The sequence below is a fragment of the Harpia harpyja genome, chromosome 2 (genome assembly GCF_026419915.1).
Source record: "Harpia harpyja isolate bHarHar1 chromosome 2, bHarHar1 primary haplotype, whole genome shotgun sequence".
NCBI classification, from domain to species: Eukaryota; Metazoa; Chordata; class Aves; order Accipitriformes; family Accipitridae; genus Harpia; species Harpia harpyja.
Genome location: NC_068941.1, coordinates 13,532,926 through 13,546,790, shown reverse-complemented (window position 1 = coordinate 13,546,790; position 13,865 = coordinate 13,532,926). Strand labels below are relative to the sequence as shown.

The following is a 13,865-nucleotide window of genomic DNA, read 5'->3' as shown; positions in this document are numbered from 1 at the left end:
GCTTTACATTAAGCACATTCCAAGAAGAAGGGCTCGGGAGATAGTATAAACATATTTTATACAATTATATATGCCATGCATTCAGTAAAATCTTCTAAACCAATTGTAGGGACACGATTCAACAGTGTTGATACAATTTCATCTTGAAACGTCCATGCCACTGCTGAGTTACTATACACATGTACATGGATTTATTTCATAGGGGACTGTTATTGTTGAATACTTGTAAAGGTCGCCTGTACCAGCATTTGGAAGCTTGCCCAGGTTCCTTTAAATAACCCCAGGGACACAGAGTTTTGTGATTTCTGAGGCCTTTCTGGGGAAGAGACAGCAATAGTAATGCAGTTCTAGTTTAACAGTTTAACTAGCACTTCATTTTACGGAAATAAAGCAGCACCGTTTTCCCGTTTATGTTCGGTAACAAAGTTATTTGTAAAATACACACTGTTGCATTCCACTGCGCAGGAGTGGCGGTTTTTCCTCTCCCCTAGTAGTGGCAAAAGTTTGTAATAAATGTATTTCAGATGTGTATATTCTACCATTTTGTTAACTTTGTGTATAAAGGTCGTGAATGTATTTTGTAGACATTTTTGTGGACTGAAGCATGCCAAGCATCGTCAAGACAGAAAAAGAGGAAGCGAAACAGAAGGGAGAGGAGAGCGAAGGAATGCATGCTTTGTAAGTGCCAGTTTGCATTTCTCTCATATTCAAAAATTAAGTGTAATTCTTCTGTAACAGCTCAAGGTGCACACATGATAGTAGGTCTAGTTACTTTTCCAGCCTCAAAGTCCTTTGTTTGTATCAACAGCAGCTTGAGAAAGTTGAGAAAGCAAAATACCCCCAACAGCATACTTTAACCAGTATTTCAGGGTCACCCTGCAAGTGTTCAGTTTGCAGCTCTGCTGCAAATCTGCCGCCATAGGCAATGTACAGGAGTGTGCACAATCCCCTTTTTGGGGGATAGGACTTGCTTATTTATGCTTAGGCATGCTATTAAAGCCTGTTTTATTTCTTTTTTTTTCTTTTAGTAGTATGATTCTATCTCAACAACAGTGATAGGGAGTGAATAAGGTGGCCTGATTTAATTTCTTGTTCTGCCACACACTCTGACTTTGTGTCTCATGTCATTAATAGATCTAACAGGATTTTGGCATGAAACCAAAGAGGGGGAGGGAGGAGGGGATGAGCTGCGGAGAGAGCTGCTGCCTTTCTCAACTCGAAAGCAATGTCAGGCCTATCAGCCTCCTCTTTAGTCCTCCCTGACAGAGCTGGAGGCATTTCTCTATACATGAATGTGTCTCATGCATTCATGAGGCTTTTTGACACCACAGCCTCTTTTGTTATGAGCTAGATCACGGCTCTGCCCTTCTCTCAGCTGCCATATGGTGCAGTGGAAAGAGGCTTTCAAAGAGAGAGCGGGACTGAGGGACTGAAGCAGAGAGAAGAAAGAAATCGAACTGTGGCAGATGAAATTGATTTATTTTCAGAGCAAAAGGGGCAAGTGACTACGACTGGTGGAGAGAGGGGGGATGCCTTGGAATATAAAACCGTCTCCAGAGCAGGCGAGCAGGCTGTTCGGATGACAGCCGTGCTGTGCTTGTTCTCCAGGCGCAGAGCTTGAAAATAAGCATACGCATTTTTGTTATCTTAGTAATGCCATCTGAGAAAGACTTATAGCCCCAATGCCTCGGCACCGGACCTCAGCAACTTCATTTCGGCTTGTCATTTTACGTTTTTTGGAGAACAAAACCTCTCTGCCCTACCACGTGTACGTAACTGTCAAGTGCTAGTCTGACGATGTTAGAAGTTTCCAAAAAATATCTGTCTCCACCATGACATTTGGAGAAGGACTGCTTAATGAGTGCAAATCCACTAAAATCAATTGAGTTTGTTTAGACTTACAGGTCATTACCTTGTTTTACCAAGGCGATCTACTCTATTAAAAAAGAATATTAAACCCAAGTCAAATTTAATTCTTGTTATTTTTCCTGCCTTATACTTCATTCAGCTTCAAAAGGAAGCCTGTTTCACATCTCCCTGCAGTCACTTTGACTTCCAGATTTGGTGACAAAATATTTCAACTTGAAAAAAAAAGGAAAATGATACGTATGGATCTTAATTAAGAGAGTTTCTTATGGAGACTATTTAAATTTTGTGGCAAATTGAACTTTAATCTTGATGTCAATATGGATCGGAAAAAGATGTATAAGGACAAACTTCTCAACTGCATTTAGGAAAAATTCTGATAAAACTGATTGAAATTGCAATTCTTATTCCCAGAAAAATTATTAAATCTGTGTAACTTTTCATACCTCCGTGGGACTGAACTAAAGTAGGCAGAATGCATAGGAAGGGAATCAAGAATATTACTTAGAAATTTTGAAGTGTTTTGTTTTAAATTTATTTGTTGTCATTTTGCATCCCCTGAACTGCCTCAAGATACTTATGGGAATTGTAGTTCAAAGGACATGTGAGAGGACCAGGGAGATCAAAGATATGGACCGTTTCCCTAGGAAGAGAGGATACATGGACAGAAGAGACAATGAGAGAGATAGGGTACAAGTTTGAGAAATTGTACTTGGCATGGTAGCTACGGAATCATTGTTCACTATTTCTCAATGAAAGGACTAGAAGACACCCAATACCAATTTAAAATAAAAGTTTTGAAATGAATCAAGGAAGTTCTTTCTTCACACTACGCATAATTAAATTGAAGCTCTCGTTGCTGCAGAAAGTTCTGAAGGCCGAAAGTATAGATGGTTTTAAAAAAACAGATTGAAACATTCATTTGAAGAAGCATAAAGTTGATATTACAGTGCTTTGGATGCAATCTGTAGTTCAGGAAGTCTTAGAAATGGCACATTTTGGGGAGCTGGGACAATGTGTCAGAAGCAGCAATTAATTTCTAAATTTCTTGTATCTTCTTACCTCTTCTACTGACCCCTGTAAAAAGACAAATGTACACTAAATGAACATTTTAGCTGCCCCAGTATAATTATTCTTTTGTTCTTATAAAATATTTATCACTTCCAGTAAGCTGGGCTCTCTCCTTACTCCATTTATCCTGTCAGGTACAATTCATATATTTACTTCTGTAGTTCACTTTTGAGGTTTAACTGGAGGGAAGGTATTGAAGCATTTGGGACATATATCAGACAAGGAAAGCTAGCTCGAAGGGGAACACTCCAGTCCACTTCCCATGAGACAGTGTGGGAAGCTCAAGCGGCTACTGAACAAAGTTGAACTGACTCAAAATACTGCTTTTCTGAAAAATCCACTGCTTGGCTTGGGTTTGACCCAAGGTGATTTTTATAACAGGCAAATTAGTTTTGAATCAAAAAATTACAGACTTTGTTACAGAAAAACTCTTACATAGAGATTGGCTTTTCCATTCCCAAAACTTGCTGGTTAGGTTAGTTTATTGATCATTGCAAATGGCTGTCTCAAGGAGCACAAAACAGTAACCAGGGTTACTAATCATCTAAAGATGATTCTCACCCCTCACTCCTGAAACAGCATTCCATATGTTTGGCTTGTTTCAACCTGGAGGTGGATCTTCCCTGTCAAAGTTTAGGACCATATGGTAGAACTGACAAAGGAGGAAAGTGGTCAAAGGAAGAATAGGAGGCATAGCCCTTGGAAAACCCAGAAGCAGCAGAGAGGGCACTAGAGCAAAGCCGGATGACTGTGAGGGACAAGGGTTTCTGCTGTCAGTCTTCACTTGATAAAGAGCTGCTCTCCCCACAGACAGATTTCCCTGCCTTCAGCTAATACTGTAGCTCTGGGAGCTGATGTGACCACCCTGTGGTTTCCATTTCTCCCAGAAGAGAATCCAGTCCCTTTCACACATTCACAGCACACATCGCATGTGGTCCAATTGCAATGTTGTTCCCTGTTTGAGGGATGAACAAAAAAAAAAGGGGACTTGCTGAAGTGTTGGTGGTTGGTGTTGGTAGGATCTCGCCATACTGGCAGTGCCTAGTGAAGCACGCTCCCAGCCAACCACCTTCTCATCCATCCCTCTCTCTGTCTTTGAGCCTTCTTGGCCTGCAGCAGCACAAGAAAGGAAGGTGACTTTTAAAAATGTCCCATGCTGCAAAGCAGAGCTGTTGGGAGATATCACATCGATCCACCGAAACCCTGTAATACTTGGTGTAGTGAAACAGGATTGTCCTTTCACCCTCTTCACTGATCAGAGGAGATGGAGAAATGCCAGTCTGAATTCCTTTGGCTTGGATTCAGCAATGCCTTTGAGTAAGAGTCAGCAAAGCTTGTTTTAAGTTAATGATTGTGCTACACGCAGTCCTCATGGAGAACATGTGCAAGGGATCATGTTCCCCTTTTATGCATATGTCAGCCCTTGAGAAAAGTAGAATGAGATGAATAAAACCACTTCATCAAGATTATTTCTGAGAATTTTCCATTGAGTCATCCTAGTTTCATCTTTCAGAATTTAAATGATCTATATAGTTGTGTTTTGCTTTCTGCAAATAAATACATATGCAAATGAATGAAGGAAAGGAAAATAATATTTTTGTGAGTTGGTGTGGTCACAAAAGAACTATTGTGTTACTTGTTTGTTGTTGCATTTTTTTGTCTTTATTTGTCCATGCTAGGAATAATTCATGTTGTCAAGTGAAAAGACACTGCAATTACTAATCGCCTTAAAAAATGCTGCTGCTTTTTGAAAAGAGAAAAGCAGCATTTGGGCTAAATTCTGACCCTGCATTATAAGTCAGTCCTAGTCACAGCGTATTTATTCAGTATTCTCCTTCTCTAGCTATTTTTACAGTAGGAAGAGAAAGACAAGTTTACACAAAAGAACAGAAAGGTAAGTAATATTTTTCTTTTTTTTTTTTCTTATCTTTTATTATTATTGTTGTTGCTATTATTATTTCCACTTAAGAAAGGAAGAAATGCTCTGCTGGGCCAGACCACTGGCCCATCTATCTCAGGACTATTTCTTAGATGTGCCATAGGGAAGGAGACATAAGCCTATGCACTTCCAGCAGTCCAGTCCCCTCCGCTACCCGACATCCAGAACTGTGGTACTTGCTGTTTTAGGACTAGGCAGGAACATACCCCCTTTTAGTTCATTTGATGACCTGTTGACCATGAGTTTGTCTAATCTTTAACCTGTTGATTCCTCTAGACAGGAAATTGGAAATATAAAAACCAACTAAAGTGAAAGACTACATTCTTATCATGCTTAAATCAATGCTTTATAATGCAAAGGAAATTATTTAGTAAAACCAACCATTTAAACAATTTTAATATGTTTTATAGAATCACAGAATTTGACCAAATAGCTCTTGATTTACATGTAAGATCTAAACAGACTAGCGTAATTTGCGATATTCAGATAGGTTTACAATTTATTTTAAAATATAACAGCCATACTATGAGTTTAATCCTCTCAAGAATGCCAAGAATGATAAAACAATCTTAAAATGAAGTATTCATAAGTTTAATTGAAGAGAGTCAAAGTACTTAGCAGCTTGCTGTAGTCTAAGTAAACTGTTTATGCAGTATCATATGGGCAAGAACTTTGACTCACAAGTGAAGTGAAATGTTTTTAACAAGGTCAAGCAAATTCTTTAACAATTTGATTTTCGTAAGGACTCAGTCTCAGTCTAGATGAGAAGTGTGAAAAGAAATTACAATTTCTTTTGACAGATGTCTTTGTTTCTGATAATTGCTCTCCCAATATTCTATTTGGGCTACCTGGTAAAATCTCCTTATTCTTAAAGGCAGAGAAGGCGCTAGATGTTCAGTGCTTCAAAGGCAGGTAAAATATGTTAATGCTAAAAAAATCTTTCAGCAGCCCCCACAGTGTTTCCGGTACGGCTTGCTTGTGAAGCCCTATTACAAACCTATGGTAATTGTATTGTGCGTGGGCAGTTTTGCCCAGTTTTTCAAAAAGGGTGTTAAAGCATCAAATATAGCTTGTTTCAGGTACCACAGCTACAGAGCACCCCTGAGGCCATGGGATCTGCACTAACGTTTATCACTGCATAAGAATAAGATATCCATCTTGATTTTCACTGAATACGGAGTTTTGGAAAATCATTTGACAGGACATTAGGCATGAACTGCTCTACTCAGACATCTCGGTTCATGATTCTGGGTAGCACAGACGTGCCAAAACACGTTGGTTTTCAGTTGCTGTTATTCATATATGGTTTTGACAATGAAGACGTTATTATATCAGATTTATTCAAGTATCATAATTAGGTGCCTCCTCAATTTACAAAAATTATGTCCTATCAATAACTGTAATGACAGTAAGATTTCACATGGGATATCTGTAGAAAGACATGCGTATTTGACGTTTAAACATAATCTGATGTATTTACAGCCCATGGTAATTATTGTTATGCTTTTTTTTCAGGGGAAGTAACTGACAGAGCTCATTGCACCTTGACTGTCCTGCAGCCTCCAGGTAGGTCCTTGCTATAGTTTGATAACTGGAACTGTTCTTGAGTCTTGCCTAGCATAAGGGGATTTTTGGAGGAAGGTTTCTCACTGATGACACTTACAGGAAACTGCTACTCAGAAAGGACTAGGCAACTACTAGTTTATCAGAGAAACCTTTGAAAGCTGTGACTAATGGTACTGAAAACTCATATTTAGAAACACATGCGTGAGAAAGTTGCAAGCTGGTTTTATATTGCATGGAAGATTTTATGTAGCACTTAGTGTAGTACCTATTACTACATGTTCTCCCCTTCATTTTAGCAGCATTAAATCAGCAAGACTGCAGCAAATAGCTCAGATACTGTCTAACTAAACTAATACAGTAAATTCCTGGGAGAGCAATATGCCAGAAGTTGACACTAGCTAATCATATGGTTTTCAGGGAAACATCCTTTTCATTTCATACCCCAAATTTCCAATAGCAAGATGTAGCCAACTTACAGGTGTACCAAACAATGCTTGAACTAGCACTGTTAAGAAATTATTGCTTGTAAAGGCTGAGTAGAACTCTGCTTTCCAATTAAAACAAATTGGTTTAATTATAAATATAATTAATCTGTGTTAGTAATGAAAATAGATCAATAGAATACAAGCTGAGTGCTTAAAGAATCTTAGGGATTCTTTCAACGCATGTGGGAAATAAAACATTCATATGTAAAAGTTGTTATTCCTGAGTTAGGGCATTATCAGAACTGAGTAATGTAGGTTATACTTGGTATTAAAGCAGAAGATATCAGTAGAAATCATGGTGCTCAAAACTGGCTTAACATTCAGGGTATAAGTCATGCTTAAAAATAATTTTTTTTTTTTTTTTTAAGACACTATGTAGAACTGGCATTGAGATGGGACAGTTCTAGGCAATCACTTTAAAACAAATATATTTCATACCATATGAAGAAAGCAGAACAATGTAGGCCCTGCATCTCTTCTGCACGCAAATTCCTGTGAATCAAAGCCTTGACTGATGTTCTTTGTGGAGATTAGCCTTCAACAATCCAAGTAAATTCAAAAGCTTGATACCTCATTCAATATCCTTTTTCATTTTGTTCTTGTATTTATATGCTATCTCACATCTACCTGAAATTGCAAAGACAATATTTTTCTATTACTATATTCTTTATATGTTCTATATTCTTTAGGGGTTTAAATTCCAGAAGCTAGAAATGGGAATATAAAAGAAGCATAGGGATGCTAAGAATTTCTGTTTTCACTTGCAGCATCAAAATCTCTTCAAGCAATGCAATAGTGGTGAACCCACAACATATGGATTATGAAATATATGTCATATATGTACGCGTATGTACGTATACTATCTCTACAGTGGGCAACTTTAGAAGGCGTATGTGCTATCAATGTCTTTGAAGTTGTATCTGCCATTAAAATATCAACCAAGTCACAACGGTCAAGATTTTCTCAGATTGTTGTTAGGTTACTGAATCCTGATTAGAAATGGATATGCAGGAAGTCAGTTAATTTTTAAAAGCTCTGAAGACTTGCTGATTTTTACTGCTTTCAGTATGATTTCAGCAATCACAGAAATTTACCTTTCCAGAGATAACAGCACTCTAGGAAGAGATGTATACTTCGTACCCTGTAAAGGAAGGAAATTGGGAGCTGTGCTTCCCAGCCAATTTCTTTTACTGGAAACCCCTGGGTTCTCAGCACCTTTTGCTGAAAAGCAGCCTCTTACTTAACTTTACTTACTTCAGTTACAAAATCTTGCTGTGTACAAACTTCCATAACCATTGTAGTATTGCAGTTAATTAAAAAAAAGAAAAGATCTGTGTTCTTTATGTCTGGAAGAGTCCAACTCTTTTACTCACAGAATTCTTCAAGGAAACTGGTACTGGTTTTGTCCATGGCATTGCACATGCTGGGATATATGGTATCCCAAACTGTGTGGGTTGGGAAGGAAAAAAGAAGTCTGGGCTACTTTTCATGCTTAATGCCCTGTAAATTTTAATGTATTATATAATTACTTTGTGTCCAGTTTCATTAGTCATTCTGCTCTCTGCATCATATATATCATTGATTTTTAGGTTACCCAGAGAGGTTGTGGCTGCCCCATCCCTGGAAGTGTTCAAGGCCAGCCTGGACGGGGCTTTCAGCAACCTGGTCTAGCGGAAGGTGTCCCTGCCCATGGCAGGGGAGTTGGAACTAGATGGTCTTTAAGGTCCCTTCCAACCCAAACCATACTATGATTCCCATAAGCTAGAAGTGTACTTTGCTCAGCAACCAAAATTTTGCTACTAAGGATTTTTAACTTTCTCCTAGATCGTTTCTGCTAAATTCTGAAAAAACCCCAACCCTACATACAGGTTTAACCTTAAACACAAGTCTTCTCATTTTATCCCCAAGTTAAGCGCAGGTCAGTGGCATACATTTCTGCAGTCTTGACAGATGCAGTAGGTGATTCCTTAAACAAACACAAACCTAAGTAGAGGCAATATTTGCACAGATAGCTATCAAATCAAACAAAATAAGTCCCCATTTCATTACTGAACGCAGTGCAATAAGCACATCCAGCCTCTGAACAGAAACACATTTCTCCTGGTATTTCAGCCCTAGAACATATTGAAGGATCCCCATGGCCAAATAAAGTAAGTTGAAAAACCATGTGTAACGAGAAGCAGGATATTATCCTGTTCGTCACTTTTATGGGGTCACATGCCTTCTAATGTTAAAGCTGGATCATATAGCACTTTAGTCACACAATAAGTAAGTAAACACTGAATCGCCCCTCTTCCTGTCCCTGCTCCTTCCTCCCTGACCCTCAGAGGAACAGTGGAAAGAGCAAAAGAAAGGGAAAAAAGACGACTTACATTTGCTAGGGTTTAGCTTCTGGCAAGAGACACTATAAGGAATTCATTTCCTGGCACATAATTTACATGTCCAGTCCTCCCTCCCACTCCTTTTTTTTCTCCCACCCTTCCCCCCATTCCCCCTCCAAGCTGTCTTCTCGCTCCACAGCCTTTGCCGCAGCTTCCTGCCGTATGTTTGCTTTCTATTTTCATATCCATGGGAAAGGAATCTGCTCTAGCACAAGGCTGCTATCCTGCCTGTGCCCGTGGCGGCTGCCACTGCCACCTTTAGCTTAGGCCACAGCTATTTGGACTTCATTAAATGATGGTGAAGCATCGAGCAAATGACAGTCATTAAATTTTAGCAGAGTCAGCTGGAGAGATCTCCTCTTCTCTTTGAGGTTTTTGCTTTCTGCTAGCAAGCTCCAGACAAAATAAAATAATTTTCAATTTTAAATATTTAATCTAAATCCTGTTTTAGGGTTTTATTTTGGGGAAAAGACAGTCATGTCCCTCTTGCTCATTAAAGGGCTCTCTGTTGTGTATCTTTGATGCTGCTTTGGGCAGCTCTGCTACTTTGATCCTCTTAGAAATAGGCTCATTACAACATCCACCTCGCAGAGTAACACTTCAAAGAGCTTTGCGAAGGACAAAGGGAGGAATTTAGAAACAGAGCCAAGTGGCTCTCAAGTATCTTGACTAAATTAACTTTGTATTAAGAGTTACTGGCCCAGTTGCAATTTTGAGAGGAGGAAACAAAGAAGTAACTCTGTGTGCTTCTTTCATGTATTTTATATCAAATTAATAAACACACTTGAAATCTTCTAGGATTCTCTGCCATAACTTCTGCTAAACAAAGCAGAAACCACAGCTGTCACATCAAACTTACAGTTGCTTTGGAGTTGCTAAAAAGGCGGATTGACGTTACTACTTGATTTATATTGTCAGAATGATAGAGCCAACATTAATCAACCAGTGAGATTAACAGAGGAAATAGGCAGTTCTCAAAATCATTATCTCCAGAAATAGTGGTAACCATGTACGTTTTCAGCACTCTTAAGTCTACCATAGCTGTAATGATTAGTATTATTGGTCATTCTCCAATCTAATTTCATTACTTCTGGCATGTTTGACTTAGGACTTCAGTTAGGAAGTCATTACCATTACAATCTATTATTTGCACTATGTGCTTTCAGCACAAATCATGGTGCTAGGTGCTGTACAAATACAAGCTACTTAAGCGACCTCATCCCAGAGAAACTACAGCGCCAATTAGAGAGCTCAGCTCACTCCCCTGAGGGTCATAGTCACGCTGCCTAACAGGAGAGGGCAAAGCACTCTAGTCCTTGTGCATGACTGTGAGCTTCACCCTCAGCTCATATTGCCACAATCCCTGCCATGAGAAGGGTTTTTTTCTTCTGAAATATCAGAGGACCCTAGTTTAAGTAGTAATGATTCTTGACATAAACCCTTTGCGTGTGCTATAAGTCAAATGCAGATGTCATTCATTACTCTAACCGCTGGAACAGCCTTTGAAAACATGTATATTGGTCTCTCTCAAAGACAGCACAAGGACAAGATAAGTTCACTCGAAAGTTCTGATTTTATTATTTATTCTATTTATTCTGCCTTTTGAACACCTTCACCAGAAGGTTTTTTGAACAAATCAGAGCATCATTTGTCTGAGGTCCCAGTAACATAATTTAATCCTGGCAATACTTATTTAGGCTTGAGCCATTCTTAGTTTAGACAATTCCCCTTTAACTAGCAGGTGTTTTACAGCACCTAGTATTACAATGCAAGTTGTGCCTTCTACTGTGAAAGCATAGTAAGCGTGGAATAAACAGAGAAAAACCACCAGGAAGCCTGCACCTCTTAGGTGCCAGGATGGAAGGTGCAGATGGCTGCCATTCATCAGGCCTAGACCACGTTCACTATGTGATTTATTGCTCTACGAAAACTGCCATAGTCCCTTGCCCACACATGCTTCTACTCTATCTTCCTAGCAATCCTTAAAATGTACTTACTTACTTCTGTGTCTCCTTGAACCACGCATTTCCCTCTTGCAGACAGTTATCAGTGAATTTAAGCAATGAGCTATGGTTTTACTGGGGAAAAAAGAGATAGGGTTGTATAAACTTTTGCTAATACACAAAATTTCTTTCAAAATAAAATCAGAGTTTGTATACATTTGGTCTACCCACATGTATTTCTTGTGAAGTATGAATTCAGTGCTAATATAATTTCAAATTCTTCTTCATCTGGGTTGAACAGGACTCTCAGGATTTCCAGTCTGGTAAAGGAAAACAGAGAATGAAAACATGATTTGGGTTGATCCTGAACGTGACTAAATTTGAGGTGCAGACCATTTGGGGAGCAACAATGAAGCTATTCATTGGTGTATTTATTCCACTTATTAAGGAATCTACTTCCCAGCCACTCCAGCCCATATCAGCCTACCCAACTGAAAGATACGTTGATCAATCAACTGCTTCAATTTAGTGAACAATTTGTTCTCTGCTGTTAAACGTGTTAAATTGGAGATTAAGCATCACTACCATTTCACTCTTAATATGTCCTATAGCCGCAGCATTCTCCCCAGCAGCAACTCTCACTCTCTGGTTCCCATCTTCCAGGTTATCATTTAAATCTTTAATCTAAGATTCTAAAGAAAATATTGACAAGCTGAATATTTCATTTGCAATCTGTATTGCAAATTGCACCAGCTCCATAAGCACTTCTTTCATATTTTCTGCTAGTCCTTCTGTCCATTATTTGATATTCTATTCTCATAGGATTTCTTGCAAATAATGATGTGAGATAGCTGCATTATGTTCCTTATATCGTTCTTGTGGTAGTTAAAGTAATCACATCGTGATTGCTCTCTGAGATGTCTGTTCTTAGAAGTAAATTCTGGGACATATGTAATCAGTCTGCTCTTTAAATTTTGTTTGTGAAACCCAAACATGCTTTGCAAGTGTTGTCTTAATTCTGTTAAATTCTGCTCACCTCTGATTATTCTGAGGATTGTAGCTTTTTTCCCCACCCAGTGCAATAGGTAGAGGGTCCACTTGTTTACTCATCGTTACTTCAAAGTACATCATTCCGTTTGGACCTCTCCTCTGAGCCCCTCGAACAAGGCAGAAGTTTGTTTCATTTCTTGCCAGTATGGCTGATACATGGTGCTTCTAGCTCTCCTTAGGCTGGAATGATAGCTCACCTTAACGTTCTCCTCATCCATTTTACAGCTCCAGCAATGACATAGAAGTTCTTTCCAGCGTCCTCTGATTTGGCAATTAGAACAGCATGGAATGTCTAAAACATCATTAGCTTAGTAAAAGGCAGGGAGAAATCCTATCCATTTCATAAATAAGAAAACTACAATAAAGAGGGCTGAGAGTCGGTTTCCACTGATGGACTGCCCAGCCTACTTGGAGGTTACTCTAGGATGGAGTTAGAGAGCTGCTGCTGAGACCCTGGAGAGTCGCGTTCTGTCCTGGACATGATACCTCAATGTGATACTTTAACGTTCTTTTGTATTTTTCTCTTTAAGACAAACCATTTTAAAATCGGCCTTCTTTCTGATCAATGGCAGCCTTCTGTTCAGAAGGCTGCTTAACGTTTATACTTCAGTGATAAGTCTGGAGAATCTGCCTGGCATAGGCAGAACCTGTACTAGAAGTTAGGAGTGTAAGAGTGCAGGCACCTGCAGTGTAACCTGGTTATGTCTGTATGTACATGCAGCTTAGGTCCTTGCATGTTGAGTAAATGGGAAAACCTTGATTTGTCCATGTTAGTCTTGCTTTGGAAATCGATTACTGCCATGTCTGGAAGATAAGGCAACCGTATAAAGAGATCAATCTTCCTTCTTCAAACAGCAGAAATGTCTACTGTGTGCTGTGTGGACTCTGGGATCAATCTTTCCTTCAGGAGAATTGTCTTTAGGTAGAGTAGCAGTTCCCTGTTCCCGGTGTACTTGATCTGTGAAGATTTCTTTCCCAAAGCAAAGGCCAGGCTATAATGCAATTTCCTAAAACTTTCCCACTTTTATTCTGTCACCGGCCAGAAAGATTATGGGTACTGATAGCAAATCTCAACAGCAATATTTTCTCCACCAGTATATCGCTGACAGAGCCAAATGGTCCAAGCAGTGACAGAGCCCTTTCATAACAGCAGTTGTTTCTCACCGTTTCACTCACTTTTGTATTGGCACGGGCATGCTGTCAACAGTGTGGTTTTGATATAGCAGGGCCCTAATACAGTGATCGTTATGACCTTTTGTGTAGAAAGGTATTCCTTTCTCTGACTGTGCCTAAGCAAAGCTAGAAAGCTTGAGATGTTCTTCCACTCTTGAACTGACCTTTGTCATTTCTGTCTCTCAATCTTTGGTGTGTCTTTTCACAAGAAACTCAGAAGTGTTTGAACAGAATACTTGCTGACAACTTGCCTTGAGGAAATAAACTTTTGTAGCTAAACTCCTGGAAAAACCTCTTTTAGGGCAGTTGGAGGTTTACTGTCCTGATAGGCTACATACTGTCTTAAGGGTGATTCTTTCAAAGTCAGCTCTTCCTCTAAATTTCTCACTGT

General features: G+C 39.1%; 1 long non-coding RNA gene across 1 annotated transcript; it reads left to right on the top strand.

Moving 5' to 3' along the window:
* The first annotated feature begins 586 nt into the window (after positions 1-586).
* Positions 587-7,480, top strand: LOC128152383 (uncharacterized). The gene is made up of 4 exons (XR_008238644.1): positions 587-678; positions 4,781-4,831; positions 6,392-6,442; positions 7,296-7,480. It is a non-coding gene; the product is annotated as an uncharacterized LOC128152383 (long non-coding RNA).
* Positions 7,481-13,865: the final 6,385 nt, after the last annotated feature.